The sequence below is a fragment of the Phacochoerus africanus genome, chromosome 13, assembly GCF_016906955.1.
Source record: "Phacochoerus africanus isolate WHEZ1 chromosome 13, ROS_Pafr_v1, whole genome shotgun sequence".
NCBI classification, from domain to species: Eukaryota; Metazoa; Chordata; class Mammalia; order Artiodactyla; family Suidae; genus Phacochoerus; species Phacochoerus africanus.
The window spans coordinates 58145042-58167585 of NC_062556.1; the positions used below are offsets into that span (position 1 = coordinate 58145042).

Sequence of the window (22544 nt, forward strand, 5' to 3'; positions counted from 1 at the left end):
TAACATGGCATCTTACCTTATGTGTATGATCAGAGAAAGACACATAACCCAGGATAGAAGCCAAAGCCATTTTATAACCTAGTATAAGGATGCTTTATAACTTTACCACATTTTTATTATTAGAAATGTCCAGCCCATACTCAAAGGAGATTTACTGAATACCAGGGGATGGGATCATTTGAGGCTATCTTACTGGCTACCTTTCCATAGAAGCCAATCTTCTGAGCCTTTATATCACTACCTTTTGGCTCTTCTCTTGGTAATAGTTAACTCTTTTGATCAAAATACTCAAAAATTAATTTCTTTAGGTTATGCTTCCTTACCTCTCTGCTATTGGTGCATTTGTTATTGGTGTTCTTTCTATTATTATTAACCATTGTGGAAGAAAAATATTTGCCTTAGAACTAATCTGACAAAATAGCTTAGAAGTCTCTCAAAATGTCACTGATAGTATCTAAAATTGTTTCCAAATATTGTATTATGGTTGGTAAGGTAGTGAGATTCACAAGACTAGATCTGTTTTATCAGCACTGAATCATCAGATGGGGATATCATGAAAAAATTTGATGTATTGGGTTAAGGTAATCACTGTCAAGTCTCAAGCTAAACTCCCAACTTCAAGCTTCCATGGTTCTAATCATAAAAGTTCGTGCTATCACCTTCTATGAAATTCCTCTGAGTAGAGGGAGTCATGGGTGACCCACTTTAATATTTAGGTGTCAAACATCTGGCAACTATTTTACAGATTTGTCTGTTAAGACCATTTTCTAGCTGATCTGAGACAGCTGCCTGATTGAATGTCTGCCCTATATATTATTAACTTCATTCTTTTGGAACCACTTCCAGTGACAAACCATGTCCTGTCATTTTCAACCTTCTTTATGCCATTGGAGTTGACATCTCCTGAATATCTACATGAAGATTTGTTTCTGCCAACCCAGAAATACTTTCCAGATGAGGCAAGAGTCTTGAACTGAAGTCTCTGAAGCAGTCATCCCAGATTGACTAAATGTAGATCAATACATGTGGTGTCACAGAAAAGATAATTGTAGAATAACAAAGCGTTTAATACAAATATGTAATATTTTCAAGAGAAATACAAGCATTTTAAAGCACTTTTATGCATTTAAAATATGTTTTTCTAAAATATAATGCAACTGTTCATTTGGGTGAGGTTCTTATCTTAATGATAGAAATAAATGAACATAAAGATCAGAAAGGCAATGGCTTTCACATAATGTAGGCATTTCATTGTAGAAAGTAAGTAGAAGCCTGAATTTCTGTCTACTAGCCCAGGAAAGTTTTCATAATACTATTTTGCTTCTATTATTACTGTAACCATGAATAACTGTAGCCATTTTCTACTTGCTTTAGTTAAAATCGTGATGGGGTAATCCCAGAAATGAGCAATAGCAACAGCACTTTTATACCTCTCTCTTCCCTCATACACACAGTCTGCAACCCACCCTGAAGGTAAACAGTCTGATGTTTTTTCAACACCATGACAAACTCTAAGCCAATTTGAAATTCTCTATGCTTCATATATAATATATAATACAGAAAATACAGTATATACTGTTGTGCATAATATATATGTGTGTGTGTGTGTCATTATAATTAAGTAAAACTTACCCATCTCAATCTTATTTTGAACTTTCCAGTCTAGAGCCATAGCTCCTGATCCTAGTACCTCTTCAAGGGCTAAGTTAACAAATTTCTCTTTCTTTTCCTAATACATCCCGCCCTTCTCATTTTATGTAATCTAATAGGGTTCGGTTTAGTTTTAACTATGCTATCACCTCTTCAAGCCCAGTGCTAAGTCAACTCCAGCTGTTTATTTTATCAAAAACACCCAATTGAGATAATCACATAAGCCTAAAAAAGCAGCCCGAGATTGACAATGGTCTGTATAAATGAGTTTGCCAGCATTTCCTTCTGGAAGAAGAGACACAGCATCCGCAATATTGTCCTAAATTAAATTGTACTTGTTATGGTAGCATCATATGTCAGGGACATTGTCAATTTAAAATGTATTTGGACATATTCAGTGTTTCCTGGGGATAAGTTAAATGACAGTTTTTGGTACAGCATTAACACCATCGTTATCAAACTAAAAAACTTATTTTCTACCCTTTTAGAAGGTATTTTCATTATTTTTTTGATTGGATAGTGAGAGAGTATGTGTGTATTTGACCTTTGCACACAGGTAGTAAAGAATAAACTCTGATATTATTTTGAGTTATTAGGTGAGAAATTTCAGGCCTGACTATTTATAAAGTACTGTTGTGCACGAAACAGGGGAAACATTCCTGAGTTTCTATGAGAAATGAAGTAAATAGAAAATGAAAATAGCATGGACTCAAGAGCTAAGAAGAATCATCATGAAAATCTTTGTAAAGCCATTAACTTCCTAACTAAGGTGTGAAGGTATTATTTTTCACAGAAACCACTTAACATGCTGGATTTCATAACCAAGGTATCTTAAAGATAGAAAAGAAGAGGAATTGCTGAAAATTTTAAATCCTTTTCTGGAATTTTATATATTCATAAAATTGTGATTTGGGTCACGTTTAATCTGATCTGAGAGGCGAAGTGCCTAGCTCACATCTGGCTTACACAATGGTATAGTGATTTCTACAAAACTGAGTTTTGCTAACAAATTATATATATTGAGATAGAAAAAAAAAAAAGGCTTTACTCCTCTATTAGTAAAGTGAAAGAAAATTACATGGGAGCTTTTCACTCAATGTGAAATTTTAAATGAAAGAGAACTCTTGATGTACAAATTCTATATATTTTTTTAACCAGTACATCATATTTAATGTCAAAACCAGTAGGGAGATTTTGCATCATGATCTATAAATGCCTGAACTGGACATGAGAGTAGAATGGGATAATTTCCTGCTAGCTAGGTAACAATTATTTATCTAAAATCCAATGGAAATTTGTCATAACATGGCATCAGAGTGCTTCAGATTTAAGATCTAGATCCCTACATATCAGCTAAAATTTTTGAGGAAGTTACCTAACCTTTCTGTTTGTGAGATAGAACAATATCTTGCTTGTGAGATAGAACAATATTTGCCATAGGATCATTATGATAATTACGTTACTATAAATGAGTTAAGGGCTAGGATTTTACAAATGCAAAGTAGACAAAACATCTAGTATGCTACTTAGGTCATTATCATTGTCTCATAACTTTTAAGTTAAGTTAAATTGGCCTTTGTTTTCCTCAAACATACTTTTGCTCACATGTCCACCTGAGCAACTACAAACACAAGATTCTGCTGCTTGGATCTCACTTCCCTTAGGTGTTTTTCAAAGCTCATTACCTCCTTCCCTCAGCTTTCTTTTTAATTTTTAAAATTTTTATATAATTGAAAGATTATTTAAATTCTATAGTGCTTTACAGTTTTCAAAAGTTTCACACACATGATGTCATATAATCCCATAATAACCCTTTTTTCTTCTGCCCCCATCTTGCTCCTCCCCTTTATCCTCTCCCCACTAATAATCACAAGTTTGTTCTGTGTGTCTGCTTCTTTTTTAATTTATTCATTAATTTTTTTTATATTCCACATATAAATGCTATCACACAGTATTTGTCTGGCTTATTTCACTTAGCATAATATTTTCCACATCTACCTATATTGCTGCAAATTGCACAATTTTATTCTGTTTTTATGGCTGATTTGTATTCCATTGTATATATGTATCACATATCTTCTTTATCCATTTATCTGTTGATGGAAGCACTTAAGTTGCTTCCATATCTTGGCAGTTATAGAATGATGCTGCTCTAAACATTGTGTGCATTTATCTTTTAAAGTTCAACTTTTCATTTGTTCTGGATATATGCCCAGGAGTGAAATTGCTGGTCATATGATAGTTCTGTTTTTAGTTTTAGGAAAACCTCCATATTGTTTTCCACAGTGGCTGTACCAATTTACATTCCTACTAGTAGTGTGGCGGGGGGAGGGGTTCCCTTTTCTCCACATCCTTGCCAACATTTGCTGTTTCGGCTGTTTTAGATGATAGTCATTCTGACAGGTATGAGGTGATATTTTATGGCGATTTTGATTTCAGTTTCCCTGTTGATTAGCAATGCTAATCTGTGACTGTTGGCCATCTGCGTTTTCTCTGCATTTTCTTTGGGAAAATGTTCAGTTGTTCTGCCCTTTTTTTTTTGTCATTTGTTTGGTTTTTTGATATTGAGTTGTATGAACTATTTATGTTGGCTATTAATCCCTTATCAGCCACATCACTTGCAAGTATTTTATTCCATTCAGTAGGTTATCTTTTCATTTTGTCATTGGTTTCCTTTGCTGTACAAAGCTTCACATTTGTTCAGATTTCTTTTTAAAATGACCTAATCAAAAGATGCCTTAATTAGCCAATCAAAAATTGTACCATTGTGGCTCAATGGTAGCAAACCCCAGTAGTATCCATGAGGAAGCAGGTTCGATCCCTGGCCTTGCTCAGTGTGTTAAGGATCTGATGTTGCTGCGAGCTGAGCTTAGGTGTCGGTCACAGGCGCAGTTCAGATCCTGTATTGCTGTGACTGTGATATAGGCCAGCAGCTATAGCTCCGATTCAATCCCTCGCCTGGGAAATATCCATATGCCATGGGTATGGCCCAAAAAAGACAAAAAATAAAAACACTTAAAAAAATTGTACTCTTTCTTACTGTTATGTCACCACTTGATATTCTTATTAAATTTATTTAGAGTTTTCTCCCATCCCCCTTGCTAACATGGAAGCTCCATGAGAAGAGAGACATGAAGAGTTCTCTCCATTTTTCAGCACAAGCACTTTTATTGAACCTGAAACAATGCTCTTCCTTTTTATGGAAATGTGGTCAAGAGAGTACATAGGGTAATTCACACTTTACAGAGCAGCATATTCTTGTAAAATTCTTAAACTAATTTAAGGGGAACAAACTAAGCTTTTCCATAAGTAGGTGAATAGAAAGGCCAGGAATGAGAGAGAAAAAGAGAAAAGCATGATGCAAAGCACCCAAATATTCCTATCATAAAATTTACTTTTTCAGACATAATTTTGTTTTTAAATTGGTCTATATTAACCGTAACTGAATAGCATAGACTGAAGAAATACATAAATGTTTAAAACATTAACTACTAAGTTTTGAGAGATGTTTAATGAACAAATATGAAGGTAGAGGCTTAGAAATTTCAAAGTATGTTAGTAGGAGTTAGTTTTGTAGTGGAAATTGTGTGGTAGTAAGCTATCCTGTTTCTCTATCTTTAATATATCTAATCCACAATCCCTACCACCAGCACACATTGGTGGACACATAATCCAGATTATCCACTTATATTTTTCCATGAGATTTGAGTTGGTACTGCTAAAAAAAAAAAAAAAAAAAAAAGTGGTAAAGTGATACTGGAGAGCCAGAAGCCAGAATAGAGCAAATACCTATCCGTATATCCATCTGAGGGCAGAACGAAATCAGTCATTGTTAAGTAGAGATTCATAGGGCTAGTCACAGTTGTAGGGACAGACACCATAGTTTCTGGAGTTTGTTCTCAATTCTGTGAGCTGTTTTGTGTCTTTTCACATATGCGAGACAGAATGTACACTTCTTGACTATTTTGTATACTTATTTTGCTACTTATAAGAACAACAAAGTGCTTATCAATACTGTAGTCAGACATTTTTGGAAAAGTCTGTGTTAACTGTAGGTTCAAGAGCTTTGTAAGAATCCATAACGTATAAGAGGAACAGTTTGTGTTGTTTCACAAGTGTACTGGATCACAGAACATTCTCTATGACTAATAATACCTGCAAAGAACAAAGTTCACCATAGGAACACCTTAGAATTCTAAAAAGCTTCCTCATGTCTGACCTCATACTAATTTCTGTTTCTGTTGTATGGGCTGCTCTTCAGATATGAACCCACATCAGACCATTAAATATTTAGCAAATCTCCCAAATACTTGGATAAATCATTTTCATTCTATGTGCTTTTCCTCATTTAATAATTCATTCAAAATACATATTTTAATAATAGTCTATATCACAGACACATTTCCACTCACACATCGTTACAGAGTCCAGGTTTTACTAACTCTATACAGCTTTTTTTAATGCTTAGCATTTTTACGTTACATTTTTGCTTTCTCTCTCAAACATTGAATTATAGTCAGGAATTTTTTTGTCTCTTGCCCTAGTGTTTGATCTTCTTAATTTGAAGGGTAGCATTTTATTCATTCTGGTGTCTTCACTACTATATGGAATAGTAATATAGTAGCAACATGTTGCATTGACTGAAATTAAAATTATGAGTCACAAACTATAACAAATTAGTATAGATGTATAATACTACATAAAATCTCTTTAGTTCGTGTATGGATTGCTCTAAAAATGCTTTCATCCTTAATTTCCTTTTTCAGTGTGCCTTTACAACAGAGTATAAAGGCAGAAAATGAAATAAGAGATTGAATAACAGAAGTGGCTGTTTAGTAACTCCTCATTCCACTGGGTGTGGGCATAAGATCGCTCTTTCATTGGTACTTTCAGAATATTGCCCTTCCCTTTCCCCCAAACTTGCCATTTCATTCTTGTATCATGTGTTGTACCTCCTCCTATTGCCCTTTTTCATGGCCCTGCAGAGACCTCAGTTGCTCTAAGCATCCTATAAAGACTGATTATTGGCCCACTGTTCTCTTCAGTACTCCTCTTAACAGTAATTCTGGGTAATTTCAATGTCCCCTCCTATAATCTAGTCTCTCAGTTTTATCTTTTCACCCTTCCATTTAGCATATCTTCTCCCACTACTGCAGCCACTATATCTGTGGACATAAATTTAGATTTAGCCACTAACAAGTGTTAACAAGCATCAGAATGTCTTTCCTTATTTTTACTATTCCAATACACTAGAAATAATTGATATTTTCACTTTTTTCTAATTTTACCAACAGCACCTCAGTCCCAGCAACCCTCCAGTTGTTCTTACTATAGGATATGTGCTTCTTTCTATTTTCCTGAGAGAAGTGCAGCAATCAAAGTAATAATTCATCTGCAGCCTGCCATCACTATCTGAACCAACCTACCTGTTTCTATCCTCTATGGTGGAGAAAAATGTCATACTCCTATCAAACCCAGCTTCAGTGCTTTTACACTGGTTCCCATCCCTCTTAACTAATAAATTTTACTGTCAGTCTATTATTACCCTTTTCTGTGAATCATTGTTTTTATTTGTCAGTTTTATCATTATTAGCATGAAAGTATATTTCAAACCTCCTGTTCTAAGGAAAAACTACAACTTCCTTAACCCAGGACTCCTCCACTGTTTTTACTTCATTCATCTAGTACACTAACAATAACTCAAGAACTTAGACTCCAGTATTTCCCTTTTCTTCTTTTATCTTTTGTCATTTTGAGGGCTACACCCGTGGCATATGGAGGTTCCCAGGCTAGGGGTCCAATCAGAGCTGTTGCCGCCGGCCTACGCCAGAGCCACAGCAATGTGGGATCCGAGCCACGTCTGCGACCTACTCCATAGCTCATGGCAATGCTGGATCCTTAATCCACTGAACAAGGCCAGGGATCGAACCCACAACCTCATGGTTCCTAGTCGGATTCATTTCTGCTGTGCCACGATGGGAACTCCTCCCTTTTCTTGTTAACCTGTTTCTCATAAAGCTGCTCCAATAAGACTTTATAGCAAACACAAACTATTTGTTTTCCAGACTAAAAGTAATGTTCATATTATTTACCGCAAGTGAACAGTTTTGAGTCCTTGACTTTCGGGATACTGCACTAACCCAGTTTTCCTTGTAATTCACTAGGCTCTTCTTTTTGTTATGTTTGCTGGTTTACATTTCATCTCTCTGACACATAAGCTAAAAGTAGTTTGTTTCACTTTTGGTTACTTTTTCTTTGCACACACTTCCTTTGTGATTTTATTCATTCTGTGTTTCAAATACCAAAGACACACTCCTGACATCTAAAAGAGCATCTTTAGACGAGACTTATCTATTGAATTGCAGATTTATAAATTCAAATTGATATTCACTATCTCTATTAAAATATCCAATAGACAGCTTGAAAATAACACAGAGCTGAACACTTCATCTTCTCCATCAGACCTGAAACCTTGATAACATCTTTTTATCCCTTTTTTTTTTTTTCCCCTCGCAGCTCCTACCCAATCAGTCAATAAATCTGTTGGTCGTAACTCTCTGATATATGCAAAATCCAGCTATCTCATTACCTTCTTTACTGCCAGCTAACTTCAGAATAGTTTCTACTTCTGTGAAAAATACCACTGGAAATTTGATAAAAGATTGTACTGTATCTGTTTATCATTTTATGCTGTACAGACATTTAAACAATATGGTTTTTTTCCAACCAATGAACATGAGATTTCTTTCCATTTTCAATTTCTTTCAGTGTCTCATAATTTTCATTTTAAAGTATTTCATCATCTTGGTTAAATTTATTCCTGAATATTTTTAGCATTATTTCAAATGGACTTTTCTTTGTCTTTAGTATATTGTATTGTGAGTGAATAGAAAAGCAGCTAATTTTTACATGTTGATTTTTGTATCCTACAATTGTACTGAAGCTTTTATTGGTACTAACAATCTTTTTGTCAAGCCTTTAGGGTTTTCTATAGATGCAAACAGAGACTATTTCTTCCTTTCCATTTCATTATGTATACTTTATTGTTGCCTAAAGGCTCTGGTTTGGGCTTTCAGTACTTTGTTGCATAGAAGTGGTGAGAATGGCAACCCTTGTGTTCTTTGTGTCATAGGAAAAACTTTGACCTTTTCACTGTTGAGTATGATGTTAGCTGTGGAATTTTTTTATATTTGGCCTTTATTAAATTGAGGTATATCACTTCCATATTTGTTCAAACTTGTTTTTCTTGTATTAGTTTCAGGTATACAACAATGATTTGGTATTTTATACATCATCAAATGATCACAATAAGACCGTTTACCATTTTCACCAAATAAAGTTGCTGCAATGTTTTTGATTATATTCTCTATGTGCACATTATATCTCTTTGTCTTATTTTATGGCTGAAAGTATTTTTTAAAGACTTTACTTTTTTAGAGCAAGCTAGGTTTACAGCAAAACTGAGAGAAAAATCTAGAGATTTCGTGTAAGTCCTCGGCTTCTGCATGTGCATGGACTCCTTCATTATCAACATCACAAACCAGAATAAAACATCTGTTAAAACTGATGAATCTACATTGACACATTACCATCATCCCAAGTCTGTATTTTACATCAGGGCTCAATCTTTGTGTTGTACATGTTATGAGATTGGTCATTTGTATAATATAAAGGGTACGTCATTATATCACAGGGAGTGTTTTTCCTGCTCTAAAAATCTTCCAAATCTACCTGTTCATCCCTCTCACCCTTCTTGCACCCAGTGAGAGTTTTTTGTCATGAACCGAGGTCAAATTTTGTTAAATGCCTCTTTGCATCTATTCAGATGATCATGATTTTTATCTTTTACTCTGTTAATTTGGTATATTTCTAATAATTTCTCCATTTCTTCTATATTGTGAATTTGCCACATAATTAATTTTTTCACTTCTGCAAACATCTATATTAGCATGTTTTTAAGACACTTCTCTATGCTCGTTACAGAATGGCTATAACATCCATTCCCTCAAATAACGTTGTTGTCACCATAATGAGTGGGTAGCATCCTTACTTTTACTGTTATATAACTGACAGACATGAGTTTTAGGTATACAGTGTGTTGATTTGATGACTTATATATTGCAAAATGATAATCACCATAGTGTTAGCCTGCACCTCCATCACATCACATAATTACTCTTTTTTTTGAAATATTGTTGAGCTTAGGCATTATATTGTTGTATACTTCTGTTTTAATAAGGTGTTTGCCTCATCTCATTAGTTTTGGTATGTTTCACTTATCTCAGGATAATTTTGATTTACCTTTTGATTCTTTCTTTGATTCATTGGTGGGTCATCCAGGAGTGTGTTGTTTGATTTCCACACATGTAATTTTTTTTTTCATTTTTCTCTTATTTGTTTCTAGTTCATTCCATTGTGGTTGTAAAAGATACTTTATATGATTTAAATTGTCTTAAGTTTATTAATACGTGTTTTGTTCCTGGAGAATGCTCCATGTGCTCTTAAGAAGAATGTGTATTCAGCTGCTGTTGGATGGAATGTTCCATACACATGTTTTAGGCCCACTGATGTATAATGTTAAATGTGCTATTTTTTTAATTGATTTTTTTGTCTGAATGCTTTATCCATTGTTGAAAGCAGGGTGTTATGGTTTGATGCTATTATTGTGTTGCTATCTATTTAACCTTTTACTTCTGTTAATATTTACTTTGCATATTCAGATGCTCTGATGTTGGATGCATATATATTTACATTTTGTAAATCCTCTTGATTTGACCCTTTTATCAGTATATTATGACCTTCGTTGTGACTGTTTTTGACTGAAAGTCTATTTTGTCTGATATAAGTATAGCCACCCCTGCTCGTTGATTGCCATTTATGTAGACTGTCTTTTTTCCATCCCTTCACTTTCAGTTTGTGTATGTTCTTAAAGCTAAATTGATTCTCTTGTAGGGAAAGTATAGTTTGACTTCGGCCAAATGCCCAGTTGGATAATCCAATTGCATTTAAAGTAATTATTGATAGGTAAGGTTTTACTATTGCCATTTTGTTATTTTCTGACTATTCTGTAGTTTATTTTTTCTTCCTCTTTTGAGCTCTTTCTTCATGACTTGATGACATTTTGGAAAGGTATGCTATAATCTTTTTCTGTATGTTTTGTGTATCTACTAGTTTTTCTTAATACTATGATTATCATGAGGCTTATATGTAGCATCTTTTACTTACAATAATCTGTTGTAAGCAGATACAGCTTTGATCATATATGAAAACTCCACACTTTTACGTCCTCTTCATATTTTGTTACTGATATCACAAGCTGCATCTTTTTATAATGTGTATCCATTAAGGAATTACTGTAGCTATAATTTTAACACCTTTTAACTATTATAGTTAATAGTGATTTACATTTCACTATTTTAGTATAGAGTATTTTGGATTGGATTATATATTTTCCATTGCCAGTGAATTTTATGCTTTTATATATTTCATGTTTCTAATTAGCATCCCTTTGTTTTACCTGGAACACCCTTCAGTTTCTTGTAAGGAACGTGATGATGCATTCCCTCCTCTTTTGATTTTTTTTTTTGTCTTTTTTGCCATTTCTTGGGCCACTCCCGCGACATATGGAGGTTCCCAGGCTAGGGGTCTAATCCGAGCTGTAGCCACCGGTCTACACCAGAGCCACAGCAATGTGGGTTCTGAGCCGCATCTGCAACCTACACCACAGCTCACAGCAACGCCGGATCCTTAACCCACTGAGCAAGGCCAGGGACCAAACCCGCAACCTCGTGGTTCCTAGTTGGATTCGTTAACCACTGCGCCACGACGGGAACTCTCTCTTCATTTTTTGGGGGGAAAGTCTTTATCTCTCCTCGCATTCTGAAGGACATCTTTACTGAATATGGAATTCTTGGTTGGAACGTTTTTGTTTAGCACTTTGTATATAACTCTTTCCTAGCCTGCAAATTTTCTACTGAAAAATGCGTTTACAGTCTTATGGAAGTTTCTTTAGTGATGCCTTTTTTCCCCCATGCTGCTTTCAGAGTTCTCTCTTTGCCCTTATAATTTGATTAAAAAACAGTTTGGTGAAAATTTCCTTAAATTCAGTATACTTGGTGTTCTTTGAGTCTCACAGATATTGGTGCCCATTTCTCTCGCCACATTTAAGAAGTTTTGCCCTTATTTCTTTATGTTTTTCCACCCTTTTTCCTATTCTGTGCTCCTCTGGGACTCAGAATGCGTGCAGTGATTTGGCTGTTACGGTGCACTAAGTGCTATAGACTTTCTTAATGCTTCCTTTTTTTTTTTTTTTTTCCTCTCTCTGGTTTTTTTCCAGACTGGCTAATTTCAAATGATGTGTCTTTGAACTCACTGATTACTTCTGTTTGAGCGAAACCGTTGTTGAAGCTTTATTTAATTTTTCAGTTCATTTTGTTTTTCAGCTCTGGAATTTGTTTGGTTCCTTTTTTTACAGTTTCTATCTCCTTTTGTGAACTCACATTTTGGTTACTGTTTTGCTAATTCCAATTCATTTCTTCCTCAAGAGGACTGTTTTTAATTCTTTGTCAGCCAGTTCATAGACCTCTACTTCTTTAGGGTCAGCGAAGGTGCTGTTTCTTCCTTTGCTGGTATCATGCTTTTTTGAGCCTTCATTTTTCTTACAGCGTTTTGGTATTGTCTGTACTTTTGAAGTAATAACTATTTCTTTCAGTCTTTATGACTGGCTTATCCAAAAAGAACTCTTCACTAGCCAGAGATTGTGAGCACTCCTGCTGTATGATCCATGAGTGGTCAGGCCTGGTCACTTGGTCCATGACTTTGGGACTGAATCCTGGAATTGCAGAAACTGGCCTGGAACTTGGGTCCCCTTAGGCTGGCTTTTTCACCAGGACATTTCTGGAACCAGAATCTGAAGGAGTGTGCTTGCAGCCGGGGCTCACTGGAGCTGACAGACTTAGATGTTCACTTCATTTTCTTTTTCTCATTCGAGTGCTTCATGGCGGAAAGGCTCTCAGGTCTGTACTGGGTGGGCTTAGGAGAAGGGGTGACTTACCTCCTATCCTTTACAATGGGCTTTTTCTTGTTTCTGTGCTCCATTTGGGTGCTTTGATCTCTCACCTGGAATCCAGAGCTCTTACAACGGTATTTTCAAGTGTGGGTGGTTGTTTATATCAGTTTTTCTGTGAGAGACACAGGCTGAAATCACCTATTTCACTATCTCATTGATGTTCCATCATGTAGTGTCCTCTTGATTTTTCTTAAAATTTTTTATCCTCAAAAGGAAGATTAGTGAAGATTTATTAGAACCACTTTAAAGATGATGACCCAAATAGTATTGCTTCCAAATTGTTGTATATTATCATTTGAAATAAGAGTGAAAACTAAGTTTCTCATATTGCACATTTCCATTTGGTTGCATCATAATAATTCCAAGGAACAAAAGACAGAGTTTGAGAGTAAAGCAGATTAGGACAAAAATTATGAACAACATAGCTTTTCAGTAGTGCTCTGTTTATTCTAAAATACTTCATTTTAGCAAATAGTGTTGTGATGTTATTTCAAAAACAGATGATTGTGTATTTTCTAATTTTTAAAATTATCAACAACGTCCATGAATAACAAATGCTGGGGAGGGTATAGAGAAAAGCGAACCTTCCTTCACTGTTGGTGGGTATGAAAATTGGTACAACCACTATGGAAAACAGTATGGATGTACCTCAGACAACTAAATATAGAACTACTACATGATCCAGCAACCCCACCCTTGGGCATATATTCAGACAAAACTTTCCTTGAAAAAATACACACATTGTAACACTATTCACAATAGCCAAGACATGGAAACAACTTAAATGTCCATCTACATACAGATGAATGGATTTAAGAAGATGTGGTATATATATACAATGGAATACTACTCAGCCATAAAAAAGAACAAAATCATGCCATTTGCAGCAGCATGGATGGAACTAGAGACTCTCATACTAAGTGAAGTAAGTCAGAAAGAGAAAGACAAATACCATATGATAGCACTTATATCTGGAATCTAATATATGGCACAAATGAAAATTTCCACAGGAATGAAACATATGGACTTTGAGAGCAGACTTGTGGGGGTAGAGCAGGGGTGGGGGAGGGAGTGGGCTGGACTGAGAATCTGGGGTTATTGGATGCAAACTGTTGCATTTAGAATGGATAAGCAATGAGATCCTATTGTATAGCACTGGGAACTGTATCTAGTCACTTGTGATGGAGCATGGTGGAGGATAATGTAGAAAAAGAATGTATATGTATGACTGGGTCACTTTGCTGTACAGTAGAAAATTGACAGAACATTATAAACCAATCATAATGGAAAAATTAGAAATCATTAAAAAATTTAAAAAAGAAAAATGATTATCAGCAATAGTACTTTGAAATATGAAATGATTAAATATACATACTTTGAATCTATAATCTCTATAATAGTTACCATGAAATTATGTTAGTTTAGTATACTAATTCACCATACCTATTTATACAATAATATTGGGAAAATATATTAAAAATCATTTATAAAATAAACTATAAAGGGAATTATGTAACTACCCTTTCTTAAACCAGGAATATCATGAAAAGTTTTCATTTCTAGTAATTTCCCAGTGCACAGAATATTGACTGCAAAATTCAATTAAAGAATATGAACGATCGTATTGACCCACAAAGAAAAAAAAACTTCACATTTTCTGGGGCTTTTAATGATATCAATTTAATTATTAAAGTGAAATAAAATTTACTTACATTATTGAAATAGGTTTATATATTTACATGAAAGTATGAAAATGTAGACAAAACAATAAAAAATCCATATTTTCTATGCCTCAAAAAGTACAATTGCTTAAGTCAGTGCACTGGGGAAAATTAGAAACTGAAAAGGATGAGAATTATTCTGAGAGTTCAAGTACTGGCCAGCAAAAGATTTCCCTGTATACTTTCAAAATACCTTTAGGGTAAGGTAATAAAATAATTCTCAAATGCAGCACTTCAGTTGCATTGACAAATGATAAATGATAAAAATAATTCATTATTTCCAGTCAGCTGGAAATAATGCACTAAGTTGCACCATTATTAAATATTAGAAAAGTTAAACCCTGAAATAGATTTCATTCCTTTTCTCTTTACAACCAGGAATATCATAATTTAGTCACTTTCATTAAAAGATGTGAAAGTTATAGTAAGCCAGTTTAACTGATAGGCAACAACAGAATTTTAAAATTCTTTCTTAAAACAATACAATATCATTGCACTGTAAAATGTGAACTGAAACAATTAATGAATTTATTTTAAATAGTGATAGTTATACCCTCCATTCAACCCCTGGCAATTACTACTGGATTCTCTGTATGAGTTTGGCTATTTATAGATGCCAGTGTAGGTAGAATCATGCAATATTGGTCCTCTGTATCTGGCTTGTTTCACTTAGCAGTATCGTCCAGACTCATCAGTATTGATGCAAATGGGTTTCTTCATTTTTAAGGTTGAGTAAAATTTCATTGTATTATGTACTTCATTTTCTTTCCTTTTTTTTTTTTCCCCTTATTTTTTCCTCTTTTTTGGCCACCCTGCAGCATATGGAGTTCTGGGCCAGGGATCAGATATGAGCCACAGTTGCAACCTAAGCCACAGCTGTGGCAATGCTGGGTCCTTAACCCATTTTGCTGGGCTGGGGATCAGAACCTGCATCCCAGTGCTCCTAAGTCAACACTGATCTCATTGTGCCACAGTGGGAAATCCTGTATCACATTTTCTTTATTCAGCTACCTTTCATGGTACACTTGGGTTGTTTCCACATCTTAGCTGTCATGAGTACCAGTCAATGAATGTGGGAATGCAGATATTTCTTTGAGTTTTGTTTTCTTTTTTTAATTTAAAAATTTTTAATAATTTTATTATAGTTTATTTACAATATCCTATCAATTTCTGCTGTACAGCCCATTTACACATATACATAATTTTTCTTACAATATCCTCCATCATGTTCCATCACAGCTGATTAGATACAGTTCCCTGTGCTATACAGCAGGATCTCATTGATTATCCATTCCAAATGTAGTAGTTTGCATCTACCAACCCCAAACTCCCAGTCCATCCCATTCCTCTCCCACTCCCCATTGGCAACCACAAGTCTGTTCTCCATGGGCAGGAGTTTCTTTTCTGTAGATAGGTTCATTTGTGCCATATATTAGATTTCAGATATGTGATGTCATATGGTATTTGTCTTTCTCTTTGCGACTTATTTCACTTAGTATTAGAATTTCTAGTTCTATCCATGTTTCTGCAAATGGCATTAGTTTGTTTTTCTTTATGGCTGAGTAGTATTCCGTTGTGTATATATACCACATCTTCTTAATCCATTCATCTGGATATTTAAACGTACATTTAGGTTGTTTCCATGTCTTGGCTATTATGAATAGTGCTGCAGTGAACATAGGGGTGCAGGTATCTTTTTCAGTGAAAGTTTTGTCTGGATAGATGCCCACGAGTAGAATTGCTGGATCATATGGTAGTTATATATTTAGTTGTCTGAGGACCTCCATACTGTTTTCCATAGTGGTTGTACCAATTTATATTTCCACCAAAAGTGTAAGAGTGTTCCATTTTCTCCACACCCTCTCCAGCATTTGTTATTTGTAGACTTATTAATGATTGCCATTCTGACCCAGGTGAGGTGGTATCTTATTATTGTTTTTGTGTGCATTTCTCTAATAATTAGTGATGTTGAGCATTTTTACATGTGCCTGTTCGACATCCATATATCTTCTTTGGAGAAATGTCTATTCAGGTCTTCTGCCCATTTTTCTTTTTTTCTTTTTTTTTTTTTGTTATTCTTTTGTCTTTTTGTGTTGGTGAGCTGTATGAGTTGTTTATTTGTTTTGGAGATTAAGCTCTTGCTGGTTGCATTGTTTACAACTATTTCCTCCCATTCCATAGGTTGTCTTTTTGTTTTTCTTATGGTTTCCTTTGCTGTGCAAGAGCTTGTCAGTTTGATTAGGCCCCATTGGTTTATTTTTGTTTTTATTTTGATTGCCTTGGGAGACTGATCTACAAAACCATTAGTATGTTTGATGTCAGAGATTGTTTTGGCTATGTTCTCTTCTAGAAGTTTGATGGTGTCATCTTATGTTTAGTTTAAGTCTTTAAGCCCTTTTAAGTTTATTTTTGTGCCTGGTGTGAGGGTGTGTTTTAGTTTCATTGATGTACATGAAGCTGTTCAGTTTTCCAAGCACCACTTTCTGTGAAAAGACTGTCTTTTTCCCATTTTATATCTTGCCGCCTTTGTTGATGATTAATTGACCGTTGGTGTCTGGGTTTCTTTCTGGGTTCTCTCTTCTGTTCCGTTGGTCTGTATGGCTCTTTTTGTACCAGTACCACACTGTCTTATTGCTGTAGTTTGTGATATTGTCTTAAGTCTTGGAGAGTTATGCCTCCTACCTTTTTTTTTTTTTTTCTTCTCCCTCTGCATTGCTTTGGCAGTTCTGGGTCTTTTGTGGTTCCATATAAATTTTTGGATTATTTGTTCTCTTTCTGTGAAAAATGTCATGGGTAATTTCATAGGGGTTGGATTGAATCTGTATATTTCTCTGGGTAGAATGGCCATTTTAACAATATTAGTTCTTCCAATCCAGGAGCATGGAATATCTTTCCATTTCTTTGAGTCTTCTTTAATTTCCTTGATTAAACTTTTATAGTTTTCAGCATATAAGTCTTTCACTTCCTTGGACAGGTTTATTCCTAGGTATTTAATTTTTGGGGTGTGGTTTGTAAAAGGTATTTTATTGTCCTTTTCTAATATTTCATTGTTTGTATATAGAAATGCAACCAATTTCTGAATGTTAATCTTGTACCCTCCTACTTTGCTGAATTTGCTTATCAGTTCAATTAGTTTTTGTATGGAGTCCTTATGGTTTTCTGTGTATTATATCATGATATCTGCATATAGTGACATGTTTTCTGCATATAGTGACAGTCTTACCTCTTCTCTCAATTTGGATAATTTTATTTCTTTTGTTAGTCTTATTGTTGTGGCTAGGACTTCCAATACTATGTTGAATAAAAGTGGTGAGAGTGGGCATCCATGTCTTGTTCCAGATTTTAGCAGGAAGGTTTTCAGCTTTTCTCCACTGAGCATTATATAGGCTATGGGTTTGTCATAAATGGCTTTCACTATTAAGGTTTGTTCCCTCTATACCCACTTTGGTAGGAGTTTTTATCATGATTGGATTTGGATTTGTCACATGCCTCTTCTGTATCTATTGAGATGATTCTGTGGTTTTTGACTTTTCTTTTGATAATATGGTGTATGACTTGATTGTTTTGCATATGCTGAACCACCCTTGTGAACTTTGGATGAATCCTGATTGGTCATGGTGTATGATCTTTTTTAGATGTTGTTGGATTTGGTTGGCTAGAATTTTGTTGAGAATTTTTGTGTCTAAATTCTTCAAATTTATTGGCCTATAATTTTCTTCTTGGTAGTATCTTTGTCTGGTTTTGGTATTAGGGTGATGGTGGCTTCATAGAATGTTTTTGGGAAGCCATCTGGTCCTGGACATTGTTTTTTTGGGAATTTTTTTTATTACATATTCAATTTCATTACTAGTTATTGGTCTGTCCAATCGATCTATTTCTTCTTGATTCAGTTTTGGCTGTTTTAATTATTATTGCATTGGAACACATTGAAATCAGGAATAATGAAGCCTACAGATTTGTTCTTTTCCTCAAAAATTGATACTTGCCTGTTCTTTCAAGATAGGGTATTTATTTAAGTCCAGTTGATGTTTCCTTGCATATTTGATTTTCTATTTTTGTATATTTTTATTACAAATAATTAAATATAATATGGTATAATTAATTTTCCTCTTCAGTAAAACAATTATATACTATTTATGTTTACCTGTTAAATACCAATGTGAATATACTTGTAGTAAAATAAAGTTAAACTTATTATATTCCAGGAATCAGGAAAGAGTACAAACCAATGGAAGCCTTAGAGAGTCTCAGTAAGAGGGTGTTAGATGAACATTGTATGAAATTCAGACTTGTTTTCTAGGTGATTTAGGAAAGTAAGTGATTTTATGTGTTTCAGGGAAGTATTTGCTATGGAGTGAGTGCTGTCATAAATTGAGGTTGATTCTATGATTTACCTAGAAGAAAAGAGAAATAGAGTGGGTATAATGTCCATAGTGAAAAGACAGCAGTTGCAAGTGGGATGTTTGGTTATTTTTATGGTTAGGATTTTTTTTTGTCTGTGCTCAGATGTGATTAGAGAGTGTTGCTATACTTTTATCTCATTCTGTTATAGTACCAGAGCGACTGCATCTGATGTTCAAGTTCTGTGAAATTGTTTATGTACTGCACGGTAACAGCAGGCCTGGTTGGTAGTAACAAGCGAGATGCTAGCTGACAGTTGTTAGTGATTTCTTGATCACTGCCAACAGAAAATATTTATTCCCTCTTTTAAAATACTAATATTTTGTAATAAGCACAAGTATTATTCTGTGATATTATTGCTATTCTTTATTATAATTCTGACCATTCTAGTATTTTTCAAATACCAATTACTTAGTATTTTATTTTACTTTTTAAAATTTATTATTTTAATTTTCTTTCAGTGTCTTAGGTAAGTTAATTCCTTTTAGACTCTTTTGCCCTCATCCTTTACTGATTTCCATACATTGTATCTTCTTTTAATATCCCTTCATGCCCCTGCCTTCAGAATCACTGGGTAATTTGTTTAACAAAAGGTTAGAAGACACCATCCATTTTAAACTATTGCTTTCGTCAAAGACTTAGTGTGTAATATAATTTCATCAGTGGCCTTTAGACATGTGGGCACTTTAGTCTGAACAGTGTTTCAGTTAATAGATCATCAGTTCAAAGAGGATATGGCACAACTTAAGTTCACACAGAAAGGTTCAAGCAGTTCCTGTTACAGAGTATAAAGACAGGTGATTAGCTAGTGTTGGGTAACTGGAGGTTTGTAATACATGTTTTAAGCCCCTATGTTTTCAGGTGATTTATTTATCAGTGAATAACAAATGCAAACACATATAAGCAGGTGAAGCACAACTAAGTATGTGATCAGTGGACTGAAGTCCTGAAATGACTGAAAGACTTTTTTATTTGAAGCAATAAATGTAAGCCACTTAAAAAAATCGAGCAATAGTAGAACAAAGATGAGAGAGATGTATGTAGGTTCTGCAGTTCTTGAAAATGACCCCCAGGAACAATGCAAGTGAAGATTTTACCCTTTCTTCAAGTTATTGTCTAAATACAAGCTGTTATTCAGAAGTCTCTTGTGTAACTGTGGAACTGATCAACTATTTTTGAAAAATGATTTTTATTCTTCAGATGCTTGTGGTGGTTTAAATAGAGATAATAATTGTTTTTTATAGGTTCTAAGTAATTATAACTGCATGGATATAAGCAATTTTGAATTCCATGCTATTCTTCTACTTAGCTATCTCACAATTTCATCAGAAGATGTTTATGTAATTATAAATGTTTATATAATCTTGTATACTAGTTGGTGAATTTGACATATATTTGTAAATTATTTTGATTTTTTTTAGTAGCAATTTAATGTAATGTATATTGTCTAGAGCTCTGAAGCGTATATTAGTGAAATGAGAGTGGCTAACTCTGATTTTTATCTTGAAACTTAGTGTTTTGTGATTAAATGTAGTGTAGTGGTTATAATGTAGAGAAGAGTTTCATCAAATGTGGCTATTTTAAGGAGCCAATATAAAAACAGAGTTAGAAATAAAAATAAATATCATGCACTAATTTAATGAAACATTCTGATGAGATTCAATAACTATTTCTAATGTAAGAATCTATAGTATACAAGTAATATGCTTTCACTCATCCTTCCATTTTTCATACCATTGTAATATTTTGTTAAAATATTACCCATGTCAAAATGCTATTGTTTTGATTTAATAGAAGAATATTTTTTTCAAGTTAAGGGACAATAAAAAGAACAGAAGCACACAATACCTGAGATAGCTCAGGAGATAAAAAATTACTGGATGGATTAAACAACAGAATGGAAAAGAAAGAGAAACTAGTTATTAACTTCATGATAGATGAACAAATTATCCAGTCTGAAGAACTGAGAGAAAAGGATTTAAAAAAACAGTACCTCATAGAACTGTGGAATGATATTGTAAGGTCTAACATACATGTAATTAGAGACCTAGAAGAAAAAGAAAATAGGGAGAATAAAGTACATGAAAAAAGGCCAAAAATGGTTATCAGGTTTCCAAATATTATAAAAAAATTTAAAATTCAAGTTCACCAGACCCCAAGTAGGATACATTGAAAGAAAACTGTTTAGGTGTATCACATCAAACTGAGGGCTGGAAACCAAAGATAAATAGAGAATCTTGAAAATAGAGTGAAAAAAAATTGCTGCATATCTTCTATGAAGAATTCGATTAAAATACTAGAGTAAAATCAGCATAGGCAATAAAAATAACATTTATTCCATAAATATGTATTGGTTCATACTTTGTACCAATGTTCTAGGTGCTAGAGAGGTAGCAGACAGACAACAGACAGAATCCTTGTCTTCATTTAAAAAAAATGCTTTAATATTTAGTATAAACTGTAATAATTTAAAAGACAATGTTACAACCTGGAGTAATCTCAAATAATAATAATTATAGACGGTACTTCATATGAGAATAGTTATTATTCTATGTTAAATTACTCAATTCCAAATATATCAAGAGTGTCAAAGATAAAAAGAAGAGTGGAAATAAATAGGAAAAAAGTGATTCATTTAAGGTCAACTGTTACCAATGAACACACAAGCATAGATGGGCTAGTAACTCCAATTAAAAAGTTAGATATTATCAGCATCAATAAGCAAAGACACAACTATATGCTGTTTATAAGAGAGAAACTCTAAACATGAAGTCACAAATAGATTGCAGTTAAAATGCTAGAGAGAAATACATCATGTAAATCATAATTATAAAAAACTTCATGTGTATTATTATAAGACAAATTGGCTTCAAAACAAAGAATGTTACCAAGCAGAGATACATAAACACCATCACACTTACATTATGTATATGCCCCTAATACAGCTTCACATAACCAGAATAATTCTAATTGTGCACATTTTTCTTAACAGTGGAAACAACTGACAGATTAAAAGGAAAAATATAGACATACCATAAATGAACTTGAGGCTTAATGTTCCTCTCCATGATTGCAAGAAATAAAAAAGCAGTACAGATATATACTCTCTGAGCAACACTATCAACAGATTTGAAAATAGATACAGAACACTATAGCCAAAGGATGAAGTATATATACTGTTTAAAATCAATGAAATTTCTGGAGTTCCCATCATATCTCAGTGGTAACGAACCCAACTAGTATCCATGAGGATGCAGGTTCAATCCCTGGCCTCGCTCAGTGGATTAAAGGATCTGGCCAATATTGCCATCAGCTGTGGTGTAGGTCACAGTTGCAGCTCAGATCCTGCAATGCTGTGACTGTGGTATAGGCTGGCAGCTGTAGCTCTGATTTGACCCTTAGCTAGGGAACTTCCATATGCCACAGGTGTGGCCCTAAAAAGCAAAAAGCAAAATAAGTAAATTAAATAAATGAAATTTCCCTTTTATGGAGTACACATTTATGTACTCCAAATAGATGTTAGAGCCCTAACTCCCAATGAGGTGATATTTGGAGGTGGGGACTTTGGGAAGCAGTTAGATTTAGGTGAGGATATGATGATGGAGCCCCCATGATGAGGTTATTGTGCTTGTAAGGTGAGGAAGAGACAGCAGAGCTCCTTTTTTCTCTGCCGTGTTAGGACACATGGAGAAGGTAGCTACCTA

At 34.2% G+C, this 22544-nt stretch overlaps 1 pseudogene; it reads left to right on the forward strand.

The window, feature by feature from the left end:
* Positions 1 to 1385: 1385 nt before the first annotated feature.
* The window catches only part of LOC125113256 (spermine synthase-like), a 62921-nt pseudogene continuing 41762 nt past the window's right edge, over positions 1386 to 22544 (forward strand).